Source organism: Monodelphis domestica, chromosome 7 (genome assembly GCF_027887165.1).
Source record: "Monodelphis domestica isolate mMonDom1 chromosome 7, mMonDom1.pri, whole genome shotgun sequence".
NCBI lineage: Eukaryota > Metazoa > Chordata > Mammalia > Didelphimorphia > Didelphidae > Monodelphis > Monodelphis domestica.
The window spans coordinates 35,933,567-35,946,548 of record NC_077233.1 but is presented as its reverse complement, the minus strand read 5'-3'; positions in this window follow the sequence as shown (position 1 = coordinate 35,946,548).

Below are 12,982 nucleotides of genomic sequence, written 5' to 3'. Positions count from 1 at the left end.
TTTGAGCCAGGCCTGTTTTTAGAATTGATACGAGATGTTAGGTACCTAAAAGTGTTGGACAAGTTTTCTCTTAATGAGATTAGTTGACTCAGCTGTGTTTTCTCTAGTTCAGATTTACTGAGGAGATTGGTCGACTTAGCAGGAATTTAGATGGGCAGTCCTTTGGAAAGCGTCTAAAGTGATTGGTAGATATAGGGACTTAGGGGAGGTGACATGGGAGAAAACCCCTATATAAGAAAAAGCAGAATCTCTTGAGGAGATAGATATCCTTTTGGAGGATCTCTGATGAGGATAACTTGGGAAGAATCTCTTGAGAGAGGCTCTGGAGAAGGGAAGCTCTTGGAGGACAATCTCTAAGGAAGTCTCTGGCTGGAAGGCTCTCTGATGAAGTCAGCTGAGATGGAGCTGGCCTGGTGTCACTAGAATCCTTGTTTAGGCAGACTTTGTGGTGAGTGTTAAAAGACTGACTGACTGATTCTCTCTCTTAAGACTCAGGTCTAGGCCATATTGGCTTGAGGCCCTTCATAATTATTCCTTTCTTAATCTTTCTCTCTTTCTCTAATTCCTCATTATATTATTAATTAAAAATCTCTATAAAACCCAGTTGACTTGGGTGTTTGAATAATTGGGAATATTTCCCTGGCGACCACCTTATATTTGATTTAAAACCAAGACACTCTAGTGAAACATATTTTCTGCGGTCAAATTTACTCACCTTCTCTTATGTCTATCACAATTTATATCTTCCACCATTTTAACTCACTACAGTTTAAGACCTCAACCATTTTAAATCTAACATCACCCAGTGCTGGGTGTGCCCTTCCCCCCCTCCCCTTTACCTCACATAGGGGAGAGAGAAAGAGCTCCCATTGGGCTGCTGGTTGGAGGGGTGGGTAAAGTGAGGAATGTCCTACAGCAAGTGTAGAGAGGGGGAGGGGAGTAGCCTGAGAGGGCTCTGCTTCCTTCTAGCTCTGCTGCCTGTGAGCCACCCACCTTACTCCCTGTGTGCTCCCATTGGACTGCTGGGCAGGGGGACAGGAGATGTGAAAAAAATGTCATCAGGTTTGGTGGAGAGGGGGAGGGAAGCAGCTCCACCCAAGTCCCTCTGCCTTTCTAGTAAGGAACTCATGAACTGGAAGGAGGGGGGAAGGGGGAAAGGGTACATGCCCATAGAGGCTCTGTGTGCCATCTTTGGCACCTGTGCCATAAGTTTGCCATCACTGCTCTAGGAAATATCATAGAAGATGGGGCTTATGGGGAAGAGAGTCAGGAGTCGAGTCTCTGAACTACGGCAAAGATGTAGGAATGCCAAGTAGTTGTTGAGTATATTTCCATAGATCTGATGTGTGCACTGTCTGTAATACTTGATGATAGGAAAGCTGCCAAAACACCATTCCTTCCCACCAATGACTACCTCAACTCCCCAAGCACAGAACGTGTTAGTTTTACTACTGTCCTGATCTGACCCAGAAGGGGCCTTTGCTGAGGGTGCGTGTAGATACATTCCAATTGATTGGCATTCTGTGTAATTTCAAGGGTCTTGGGACGGTGGAAAATCTTTCTGCTTGGGTCCAGGTGCCAGGCAAAATGAGGTATGGTAGACTTCTATAGATATGGGTTAGATGAGATGGTCTCTTAGGTTCTTTTATTCCAAGAAAGATCACACAACCAATGAACAAGTTAAGCACCTACTATGCACTAAGCATTGCATTAAATCCTGGGGAAACAAAGGCAAAAATATAATTGTCCCTCCTAGGAGCTTACAATCCAGCCAGAAGAGTCAACACATATATGGGCAATATACAAGGTAGTTTGGAATGGAGAGCACTAGCAGCTGGGATGGGGAGGTTTGGGTAAACAAAGGTTCCACGAAGAAGGTTCTGGTACTTTGGAACAGCCTCAAAGTCTAGGTCAGAGATTTGCTTAACTGGATGGGAACTTCGGTTTCCTTAGGGCTGATTTCTTCAGCAGTTCTAGATATATGTATTAGTTTTTATTGTAAAAGTCATTTGAACTTAACTCCTCACCCCAAAGTTGTGCCCTCCAACAGCTAGGAGGAGGAGGCTTGATTTTTCCAGCGATTTTTTTTTTTGGTCTTCTCCCACCCCAACTCATCACAATAAATAAATCATATTGTGGAGCAGGGGGCAGAGCCGGGAACACGGGGGGGGGGGGGGGGGGGGAGAGGGGGGGCCTTGCCCTTCACTCCCCCTCCCTCCTCTCTTAGGGACCTGGCATCAGCTCAGCCATCTTGCCATCCCCAGCTGTGAATCCTGCCCTCTGCAAATGCATTCAATGCTGATACACAGGCTCTTGGCTGCCTTTTCTCATAGCCGTCTGCTGAGATGGCATGGTGCCTGCTTGCAAGATGGCATGCTATTTTTACCTTAGTATAGGTGCCAAGCTGGCCAGATGTTTTCTGCAGCAAAGTGAAACTGAGCTTTGTTGGGGGAGGGTGAAAGGAGGGAAGCTTTTAAATGTCAGCTGGGGGCAGGGCTATCCCAGGGGAGCCAAGGGGGCTGCTCGAAAGCGGGCAGATGCCCCAGAAACTCTCCCATTAAGGGCAGGCACCTGCCAGGAGGTGGGAGCTGCTAGATGTAGCCCAGAGCAGCTGGGAGGATGAGCCCTGGGCCAATCAGTGCCTGAAATCAGGGCCCCTAGAGGGGATTGGTTTCCCTTTGGGGACATGGCTGGCACAGGGGACAGGCTCAAAGGTGTTTTTTTTTTTCACTCCCCAGGGGACTTTCCTGAGGCTGATTGGAGGCACTTGTTGCTTGGAAAATTCCAGGCTCAGTTGACTGCCTCAGCTGAGAGGAAGGAGAGAGGAAAAAGCCAGACAGAACAAGAGAGTCCAGGAGTCCATTCAAGCAGAAGTTGAATGATTTGGGCTTCTTCAGGACAGGATCAGAGTGGTCATCTAGTCCAACCTTTCCTTTTAGCTGCTGAGAGAGAAAAAGGAACTGATTTATTCAAGGTTATAGTAGCTTGTAAAGTACTTAATTAGGAATTAGGGATTAGAGGCATTAGGAGATTAGAGTTTAGAATAAAGAATTAGAGCTAGAAAGGGACTCCCTGGTGTTTTAATTCCAGTCTCTCATTTTACAGATGGGGAAACTGAGGCCCCCCAAAGCAAAATGATTTACCCAAGGTCATACCGCTAGTAAGCAGAAGACCAGGGATGGAAACTGGGATTTGTACTCTGCATTGAAAGAGATAAGAGGGAAACAAAATATGATTCCTGTCTTCAGGAAGCTTACAATCTAAAAGCACTATGACCAGAATCCAGGCTGACTCAGATCAGTTCTCTTTTCCTCCTACTAGGGCTATCAATTGAGGATGATCTCAAAGACCTTTCTTGTCTGTGATTTTAATTAGCTTCAGGGTTTTCCTCTAGCCAGAGGCTGCTCTGCTCTGCTTGTGGTAGGGTTTTTCTCTCAAGTCTCACATTATAGTTTATTCTAGATGCTTTTGATTAAGACTGATCAAGTCCTGGAGACAGTGGGGCCTCTGGCACATAGTAGGGCTAAAGTGGGTAGTGGGAATGCATGGAGTCAGGCTGAGCTAGGTCCAAACCAATTGACAAGTATTTATGAAACGCCCACTATGTGCCAAGCACTGTGTGAAGTGCTTGAGTTCCAAAGACAAGCAAAAATGGTTTCTGCTTTCAGGGGACTTCCATTCTGGTGGGGATGGGGGACAGCACAGGTACAGATAAGGAACATCCAGAAGTGATGGAAAGTAATCTCATAGAGAAGGGCACTCACAACTGGAAGGATGGAGAAAGACTGCTTGGAGAATGTGGTTCCAGTGGAAAGGTGAAGAAAACCAGGGATTTTAAGGTGGAGGAGGAGAGGAATGGGGGGCAGCCATTGCTGAAATCTAGGTGGAAGGACCTCATTGGGGAAAAGCAATTAAGCCAGGACATCTGAACCTTAGAGGAGAGTAATGTGTATGAAGGCAGAAAAGCAGCCAGGCAGTGAAAAACTTTCAATGCCAGAATGGATAAATAAACATAAATAATGCATAATTAAAAAAATTAAATTGTCATTGTTTTGTTCAGTTATTTTCAGGCATGTCCAATTCTTTGGGACTCTATTTGGGGTTTTCTTTGCAAAGATACTGGAATGATTTGCCATTTCCTTCTCCAGCTTATTTTACAGATGAGAAAACTGAGGCGAACAGGGTTAAGTGACTTGCCCAGAGTCACACCTCTATTTCTGAGGCTGGATTTGATCTCAGGTGTTCATGACTCCAAACCTGGGTGTGCTGAGAATTGTGCTAAATGCTGGAGGGTTGAAGAAAAGCAAAAATAGTCCCTCCCTTCAAGGAGCTTAGATTTTAATGGGGAAGACAACTGGTAAGTGTAGTATGTGTGCTTTGTCTCCTCCCCAGGGCTTGTCCTTTTACATAAGTCCTTAAGTTCCCAGATGGTTGCGGTTTCTCTTCTTTTCTGCCATTGGTTCAAGACCCCACTGTTGGCTTGGGACTAGCACCCTCATTCTCTTTAACTCCTTCAGCTTGGGTCACTTTGATGAAGAGATATTTACTTCCAAGACAGAGGAAAAACAAAGATCCTCAGGGAATAATCTTTCTTCCATTCCTTGGGGCTCTAGGACTCAGTTCTTAGCTCATTTCCCACATAGCATCAGCCCCACCAAGATCATGTTCAGCTGAAGCATGGGTGAGGCCAGCTCTATCCACTACACAATGCTGCCCCAACCCCTCAACCAGAAAGAGCTGGCATTCGAGGCTCTGATAATGGGTAGCTACAGCAATCAGATGCCACTTACTGAGCCCATGTGGTTCAACTAATCAGCAGAGTGCCCTCTGCATGGGGTAGGAGATGGTGGTCCTCTGAATATACAACCTTTGAAGCTGAGCCTACTACCTAAAGTTAACTTTTTTTTTTTAACCCTTACATTCCATCTTGGAATCAATACTAGGTATTAGTTCTAAGGCAGAAGAGTGGTCAGGGCTAGGCAATAGGGGTCAAGTGACTTGTCCAGGGTCACTCAGCTAGGAAGTGTCTGAGACTAGATTTGAACCCAGGACCTTCTGTCTCTGGACCTGACTCTCAATCCATTGAATCTCCCAGCTGCCCCCCTAAAGCTAGCTTCTTAAAAAAATATAAATGCATATTTATTTGTTAAACTTAAATTTGCCTATCATATGAAGAGTTTGATGAATTATAATAACAATTAACTTACTCAATTCTCCTCTCTATTCATAAAGAATAATGACCTTATAAATGTTGCTTGAGCATAAAGCTAACAGACTCTGAAAGGTGAGGGAAACTAGCTGGAATCAGGGAGTGAAGCTTGGAGCAGGGAAGGAGAGGCACTGGGAATCCTGGGAAGTCTGGATCATTATACTCATGTCTTTTCTTGGCCAACCATTATCTTTAACCCAAAGGAAATAAGCTTATTATTTCTAGCCATGGAGAGGCCCATGGAAAGACCCCCAGGGATGGGGATAATCCAGGAGCCAGCATTCTGTATGATCTATGGGTTGCCTGCTTCTGAAAGGTCAATGGTCTCTTTTAACCCTGCTAATTTAAGGATATTCTACGCCTTCCAAGGCACGGTGAGACATGAATACCATGAAAAGGTCTGGTGTCTCCAGTCACCCAGCTCATTTATGGCTGTTTAGTCAGAATATCTTATGTCCTGAGAGCTCCTTTTGGGGGTCTATGTAGGGAGAGTCCAGAGGGGTTTCCATCCTGAGCAAAGCAAGGTCCTTGCAGGTTGACTGCTCTACAGTAGACCTAGCCTCGGTCCCAAGAGTTTGGGCATCTTGATTGGCTCCAGTTAGCCTGACTTTCTCTTTACACTCTATCAAAAGTCAACTGCAAAAAAAATGTAACGAATTATTTTGTCCTTGTTACTCCAGACAGAAGAGGCAGCCACAGACTCATGGTTCCTCCTTAGGGCTCTCTAAGCTTCTTGAGACCAAGGGACTGTTTCATTTCTGCTCTTCCATTCTTCCCTGGCACAGTGCGTGCCACCACCAACCCTCACTACATGCCCGTGGAATTGAATTGGATGTTCAAGGAAAGAGATTGGATTCTCTGTTGCTTTTCAATCTCCTTCAGGTTGTAGTACCAGATCTCAACCAATCATTCCACAACTGACTTTTATACTTCATTAACTGACTGGTGTTTGGGGGAGGTTTCCAATAATAGCGGATTTTCCTCAGGAATATTTCTTCTTGTCCTCTTCACCATAGCATTATGGGTTTAGAACTAAAAGGGATTGCAAAAGCCATTGAGCTTAATCCCTTCATTTCACAGGCAAAGAAGCCGAAGCTCAGAGAACATTCACTGATTCGCCTCAGTTCCCCAAGCAGTAAGTGTCAGAGGTGGGGCTTAAACCCAGAGATTCTTGATACCCACTCCAGCCATTCATCTGCTCCCATCCTACTGCCAGGCATCCTCCAGGCACACCGGGGAGGAGGGGATGAAGGACCATCTCCTGCGAGTGACTTTTTAACTGTCTTACTAGTCCTTCTAATGGGTGGAGGAATTGGATTCAATTCAATTCAATTCAGTTCAATTCCATGTATGTAGGTGACAGCCAGGATATTGGCAGAAGGTGGCTACTGGGCACTTGGGTAGGAAGTAAAGTATGATCTAGCTGCTCTGGGGTCAACTAGCTAGAGGAGACTGTGTGAGTCTACACCTCCCCACTCAGAATAGCTCATTCCCAAGACTAGAGTTCCAAAGAGCTAGATAAATGCCAGCTCTTATTAATGAATTATTATTATATAATACATAATATAATTATATAATAATTAATGACTAGTTAGTTGGTATATAATTATATAATAGAATAGAATAATATAATAATCACTAATTATTATACAATTATATATTTAATTATTATTATGTTATAGAATTATGTTCTTATATAATTATATAATAATTAACTAGCAATTAATTATTATATAATTATATAACATAATGGAATCATATAGTAATTACTAATAAATTATGATATAATTATATATACAATTAATTATGATGATATATAATTAAATAATTATTATTATATAATGATATAATAACTATCAATTAATTATTAAATAATTATATTAATAGACAATAATTACTAATAAATTATTATATAATTATATTATTATTATGAGTAACACTCAGGAAGTCATTTATTTTTTTTAAACCCTTATCTTCCATCTTGGAATCATACTGGAATACTGTTTATTGGCTTCAAAGCAGAAGAGTGGTAAGGGCTAGGCAATGGGGGTTAAGTGACTTGCCCAGGGTCACACAGCTAGGAAGTGTCTGAGGTCACATTTGAACGCAGGTCCTCTTAATTCCAGACTTGGTGCTCTATCCACTGAGCTACCTTGCTGCCCCCTCCAGTGACTTCTGAAAGAGACTGGGCAAAGAATTTCTTCAAGGGCCAGAGAAGCCCCTGCTACCTTTCCCATAGATTATGTGGGGAGAGTCATCATTACCTGTTGGAAAGGCCAGAGTTGGGGGTCTCAATAACAGGGTTCCAGGAAACTCGGGGTCAGGTTGGGGTGGAGGGGGGTGACTTGGATTTAGCTAGACAGACAGAACATCTATTGTTTACTATGTGGGTTGTAGGGAGCTCTGGGGATACAAATACCAGCTGCCTAAGAAGCTGCTATTTCAGTGATGGAGAGAATAGACAGCCCACTCCTGGGAACTGGGAGCCTGGTGAGCAGACTGCAGAGAGGAATGTGGAGGTCTGCTTCCCAGCAAGGACTCCCTTACCTCAGCCTCTAAGGTGGGTGGGGGGGCTTAGGGTGAGGTCTAATAGCCTCCATCAGAGATCTCAGGATTTCTAGTTGGAGGGAACTTAGACATCACTGAATCCCAAACCTTCATTTTGCAGATAAGGAAACTAAGACCAAGTAGAGGAGGCAGTAAGGGAAGTTAGGTGGCACCATGGATAGACTGCTAGATCTGGAGTGAGGAAGACTTGAGTTCAAATGTGACCTCAGTCAGGTATATTAGCTGTGACTCTCGGCAAGTCACTTAACCCTGTTTGCCTCAGTTTTCTCCTCTGTAAAAGTGAGCTGGAAAAGGAAATGGCAGACCACTCATGTATCTTTGCTGAGAAGACCCCACATGGGGCCATGAAGAGTTGGACAGGAGGCAGTGTAGGACTTGGAGTCGGGAAGATCCGAGTTTATATGCTTAGATATTTACTAGCTGTGTGATTCTGACCAAATGACTCTTTTAACCTCGCCCAGCCTTAATTTCTTCATCTATCAAATGGGAATAATAATATCTGCTTCACAGGGTTCTTGGAAAGATCCAATGAACCCCATCCCTCGAGCAGTCTTATGCATATTAGCAATCTTGGGATGAGGCGAAGTGAGGCAGAAATCAGGGTCAGAACTTAAATCTTCTGACTAGAAATTCAGTACTTTTTCTACTGACCCACCAGGGTTCTGACGAAGCTTGGTCAGGGTGTGGTTGGGGGGTCCAGCTGGCACCTGAAAGGGAAAAGAGACTCATCATCCCACCACCCCCCTTTCCTTTCATGGTCCTAACTCAATCCTAGATGCCCAGATGATCCTACTGGCTTCTTGGGAGCTAACATTAGCATGGCTGGGAGCTTTCCAGCTGCCAAAGAAAAGTGATTTGTTCTCCGAGTCCCATTTATGAGAACTCCCAGTCCTGGGTCTGTGTCCTCAGGCCCGTGAAACTCAAACTGGCTCTCTGTTTTATTGCTTTCTTCTGGGACTCTGCTCCTGAGATCCTGCTCGTAAAACTGGAGCCCCACAACTGACAGAATTATTCTTTGTTTTTCCCGTGTGATTTCCCTTTCCTTCTTCCTCTCTCTCCTCTTCCTTCGCCATTGTTTATTTTTGGCACACAGAGAGTTGTTTATACTGTTTTTCTCCTGGGCTGATTGGAAGCCTGCTAATGGAAAAAAGAACTGGTCTATTTGGTGGGTCATTGGACAATCGTTCCTCCTTTTAACTACAAGTTAGTGGGGGTTGTTGAAAATGGGGCAGTTGGGTTCACTTACATCTTCACATTTGCTCTGTTGATAACAAACAACACTTGACTTTTTCCCTTATGGAAACTTATTAATCTAAGAGCCAGTATTGTTTGTCTGAGGATCTGAAAACATTATACAATATTCAGTTTTAGCTTTCTTATCACTCGATTTGAAATCAGAAGACCTGGATTCAAGTCCTTGCTCTGTCACTACCTCTATGATCTTGGGCAAGTCAGTCTTTCTGGGTCTTAGGTTCCTCATTTGTAAAATGAAGGGGTTGCATGAGAAGACCCTTCAGGCACATTCTATCTATCTATCTATCTATCTATCTATCTATCTATCTATCTATCTATCTATAATAACTCTTTAGGAATAGCTAGGTGGCTCAGTGGATTGAGAACCAGACCTAGAGAAGGGAGATCCTGGGTTCAAATCTGATCTAGCCGTGTTACCCTGGGCAAATCACTTAACCTCAATTGCCTAGTCCTTGCCCCTCTTAGCAAACTTACTATTGATTCTAAGACAGAAGATAAAGGTTTTTTTTTCTTTAAGAAAGACCTTAGTTTAAAGTTTAACATCAAGAAAAAATTGCTAGAATTATAATGAAAGAGATCAAAGTTAGACATTTGTAATAATTTCCTGAGTGTTATTCCTAATATTATAAACTGGCATATATTTAGCTCTTTGGAATTCTAGTCTTGGAAATGAGCCATTCTGGTAAGTGAATGAGTGTAAATTCACACACCGTCCACTCTATCTAGGTGGATCCAGAACATCTAGACCATACTCTGCATTCTATCCAAGTGCCTGCTGTAACCCTCTGCTGCCATCATCCTTGTGGCCACCAATGAACAGCCTTCTCTCCAATCCCCGTCCTTTTCACTTGTTGCTTTGGGAATGATAATTAAATCAATGCTACCATCCAAGATGAAGAGTGAATTCGTTTCAGACCTAGAGGAGGGTCTCTTTGAAGTCTTGGAGGCAAGAGATGGAATTTGTGATGGGGATGGGTAGGAAACAGCTAGTGATCCAGCCATCTGGAATGTATCCTGTGTGAAAGGTGGTGCTATGATTAAAATTCTCTTGGGAGCCTTGTTTTTCAGCAAGAATATAAGTTTAGTGGCTATACATTCGTTTATTGGTTAGGCTAGCATCATAACCGATAAAGGGACACATAGATCTATGGCCCTCTCAAATGACCACCGACTCGGAAACTAGGTCAGACAGTTTAATGGTTTTAGGAGCTCATTATCCTGCCCCTCCCTTGAACATCCCAAGACATTTCTAACTGGTAGCTAGCTAATTAAGAGGCAACCTGTCAAACGATCCACTTTTCCCTATCCACACAGGTAGACAGGTGAGGAGTTTACCATATGTGCTGAAAAGAACTCTTCTCCCCTTCATTTATTAACCAAATTTTGTTAAAAAGGAAGACATCCTTTGGGATTCCTAAGGACAAAGGGAATGCAAAAAAGCAGAAGACTGAATGGAATCTCTGATCCAGACCTCAAACATGGAAATACTCAGTAATTCTCCCTGATTTAAGGTCTTTTTACTTTAGAGCCCTGAAATAAAAATAATACAGTATATGAGAAATAAATTCTCATAGAAGTTATGTTATGGGCAACAAAACACGATGGTTCATTGGATAGAGAGCCAGACCTGGAGATGGGAGGTCCTGGATTCAAATATGACCTCAGACACTGTGTAGCTGTGTGATCCTGGGTAAGTAAGTCTCTTACTCTCAATAGCCTAGCTGTTTTCTGCCTTGGAACTAATACCTAGCATTGACTCTAAGATAGAAAGTAATGCTTAAAAAAAAAAAAGTAGTTATGTTAGATAAGGTAGAAAGGGAGGTCAGGATTAGATTGTAGAGACCCTTTATAAATTTCAGGTTGTAAGTCGACCCTTCCTTCCTTCCTTCCTTCCTTCCTTCCTTCCTTCCTTCCTTCCTTCCTTCCTTCCTTCCTTGCTTCCTTCCTTCCTTCCTTCCTTCCTTCCTTCCTTCCTTCCTTCCTTCCTTCCTTCCTTCCTTCCTTCCTTCCTTCCTTCCTTCCTTCCTTCCTTCCTTCCTTCCTTCCTCCTCTCTCTCTCTCTCTCTCTCTCTCTCTCTCTCTCTCTCTCTCTCTCTCTCTCTCTCTCTCTCTCTCTCTCTCTCTCTCCATTCATTTATTTATTAATCTGGCATTGTTGGGCATTGTACTATGTAAGCACTGGAGATGTAAAGAAAAGCAAAAGACAATCCCTTCTCTTAAGAAGTTCCCATTCTAATGGGGGAGACTACATGTAGACAGTTATGTACAACAAAGCTACATATAGGGTAAATTGCACCAAGTCTACAGAGAGAAAACCCCAATCTTTTTTTTTAACATTATTTTATTTGGTCATTTCCAAACATTGTTCATTGGAGACAAAGATCATTTTCTTTTCTTCCCCCCCACCCCGCTCCCCCACCTTTCCCATAGCTGACACGTGATTCCACTGGGTATCACATGTGTTCTTGCTTCAAACCCATTTCCATGTTGTTGGCATTTGCATTAGGGTGTTCATTTAGAGTCTCTCCTCAGTCATATCCCCTCAACCCTTGTAGTCAAGCTGTTGCCTTTCCTTGGTGTTTTTACTCTCCCTGTTTGTCCTCTGCTTGTGGATAGTATTTTTTAGATCCCTGCAGATTATTCAGGGACATTGCATTGACACTAATGGAGAAGTCCATCACCTTCGATTGTACCACAATGTATCAGTCTCTGTGTACAATGTTTTCCTGGATCTGCTCCTTTCGCTCTGCATCACTTCCTGGAGGTTGTTCCAGTCTCCATGGAATTCCTCCACTTTATTATTCCTTTTAGCACAATAGTATTCCATCACCAACATATACCACAATTTGCTCAGCCATTCCCCAATTGATGGGCATCCCCTCATTTTCCAATTTTTGGCCACCACAAAGAGTGCAGCTATGAATATTCTTGTACAAGTCTTTTTCCTTATGATCTCTTTGGGGTACAAACCCAGCAGTGCTATGGCTGGATCAAAGGGCAGACAGTCTTTTGTCGCCCTTTGGGCATAGTTCCAAATTGCCCTCCAGAATGGTTGGATCAGTTCACAACTCCACCAGCAATGAATTAATGTCCCTACTTTGCCGCATCCCCTCCAGCATTCATTACTTTCCTTTGCTGTCATGTTAGCCAATCTGCTAGGTGTGAGGTGATACCTCGAGGAAGACTCCAATCTTAAGAAGGATGGGGAAAAGACTTCTTATAGAAGGTAAGACTGTAGCTGGGACTTGAAGAAAGTCAAGGAGCTAGAATGTAGAAATGACAGAGGAGAGAGTTTCAGGCATGTGAGTGTGCTAGTGAAGACCCTCAGAGTTAGGGGATAGAATGTCCAGTGCCAATAGGTCATTGAGTTCATGGGTGAGGTGGTGGTAAAAAGACTGGAGAAGTAGTTAGGTGCCAGGTTATGGAGATTTTTAAAGCCAAGATTTGATATTTGATCCTGGAGGAAATGGAGAACTATTGAAGTTTGTGGAAGGGTGGAAGGGAAGGGAACAAGCATGTTTTAAATGCCTACTCTGTGCCAGGCACTGTGCCAAGTGCTTTGCAAATATCATCTCATTTAACCCTCCCAACAATCCTGTGAATTAGATACTCTTTTGAGCTTCTTTTTACAGTTAAGGAAACTGAGGCAGACAAATCAAGTGACTCACCCAGAGTCACACAGCTAGTACATATGTGAGACTAGACTTGAACTCAGGTCTTCCTGACTCCAGTTTCATTATCATCCACTGTTAGTATGCATAGGGTGTTGACATGGTCAGATCTGTTTTTCAGGAAGATCACTTTGACAGTTGAGTGGAAGCTGGATTGGAGTGGGGCAAGGGGAACAGATAGCAAGGTATTGCTGTGGTCTAGGTGTGAGGAGATGAAAGCCCCCACCAGAGTAGAAGTGTCAGACCAGAGAAGGAGCCATCCATGAGAGAGAGGTAGACA